Below are 1,971 nucleotides of genomic sequence, written 5' to 3' on the forward strand. Positions count from 1 at the left end.
CCCGGCGGACAGAGGGCCTGGCCCTGCGGGCTCGCCCGGCCGTCACAGGCTGACTGCGAAGTTATTAATAATAATAACTCGGGCCGAACAGCTGCCGGGGACCGTGCTGGGGTTAGGATAATAACACTGATAGCACTCTCTCCTTAACCAGCAGGTGCGCTTTCTGTCTCTGTTAGGCCACACACCAACAAAGCGGTCGGGGTCCTTTGGAGTGTTCTTTGTTACTGTTTCATCTTAGGGCTTTACGTTTGTCTTTGTGAATTCAAATTCCTGTCTCCTCAAAAGAAGGTGAAGACATTGGCAAGCTGAATATGTGTTTTTATTTTAAATTCAGATATGAAGCCATGATTTTTATAATAGAGATTATTATAATGAATTAGATGGACAAAGAAATTAGAGTGAAAGCCGATCACTCTCATTAGGTAATTGGAATTCTCCTCTAGATCCAATTTCTTGATACTCTGCTCGGCAGCTGCCCTAAAGTCACTTACCTGGTTTCTGCTTGTAAGACAGAGGCCAGTGTGTGATCCTGCGCGTGCGTGTTTCCAGTGGCACTGAGTGAATAATTTAAGATATTCTTTGGACATGTATTAACAATGTTAAATTTTTGTGTTTATGAAGGTGAACAAATTCAGGAGAAAAAAGGGGCAGGGCGCTGCCTGCCTAATGATTACAGTCAGGACTTGCATTTCTCAGTGATCTTGGTCAAGAATGGCCACTAAAATTCGGAGTGAGCATTTTCTTTTTATCATCTATTAAGACTTTTGTTTTATATCTCCAAATGGCAATTCAGTAAAATACATTTAGAATCATGAAGCTCATTGGATTTGAGGCAGCTGAGTACACATGAGCTATGTTAGCAGGGCTCTTCAGAACAATTCTAATGAATAATTTGAATTTAGAACTGAAGGTTCCCCGTCAAAAATTATTCCCCTCAGGGGCCTGCAGGTGGCATGGTGGTTAAGGTGCTGGACTCGCACATGGTCGACTGTGGTTCAGGTCCTGGGCTTGGCGGTTTGCTGTCTCACTTTCCCTCTCTCATTCTTGTCCCTCTCTGGTCAAATTAAAATAAAGTTAATTCTTTTTTAAAAAATTATTCATCCTTGGTTTGAAAGGTGTTCAACTCAAACACAAAATCCAGCAAATTTTTTTAGTACACTTTTCAACAAATTATATGGCCTCTTGCAGTTCTGTGTAGCTATTGAGTGAAAGTGTCAGATTCATGCTTATAAATCTGAATACTTCAAAGAAGTGTCATGGTAAATTCATATTTTTACTAGCCATCCATAAATTTAGAACAAAGATTACATGGACCTGCCCTCCCCAAATACCACAATAGTTGTTGCCACTCTAAATTAGATGGAAATTCTATAGTTACCAAAAGAAAAATAAAGACTACATCCCCTTGAGGCAGACTTTCTCAGATAGCAATTTCAAGACTTTGAACTGATACTCAAGAAATAAAATAATGGAAAAAAAAAGTCTCCCGTGTGCCGTGAGTAGCTCTGTACCTCAGTCTGGGATCACTGCAGGACCATGACTCACGCAGAATCGTAGGCCGCTTCCTGCCACAGGGATCTCATGGCTGTCATGAGATTGGGGGCACAGGACCCACTGCACGAGGGACTGCCAGAATACCAAAACTCAGATAAACAGTAACGTAGCCTACTCAGTATTTTGAAAATGCTCATAAAATTATTTAATAATATGGAAATACTGGAGAGAGGAGAGCAATTCAATCATATTTATTACTATCATCTTTCTGTTAAGGGAGCAGGCGTCTTCCCAACACATGTCTGTATTGGAGAGCGTGGTAGAATTCTTTTTGTATAATGATAAAAACTAGGAGGTAAACCCAACAGCTTTGTTTCATCTAGAGTCTGCATCATTATAATTTTGTTGTTTGGGGCATTTTACTCTTTGGTTATGGCAGGGGGACGGTGGAGAAATTTAATTTTTTTCTTTTTTTTT

Source organism: Tupaia chinensis, unplaced genomic scaffold, assembly GCF_000334495.1.
Source record: "Tupaia chinensis unplaced genomic scaffold, TupChi_1.0 Scaffold144269_1, whole genome shotgun sequence".
In the NCBI taxonomy this organism is placed as follows: Eukaryota; Metazoa; Chordata; class Mammalia; order Scandentia; family Tupaiidae; genus Tupaia; species Tupaia belangeri.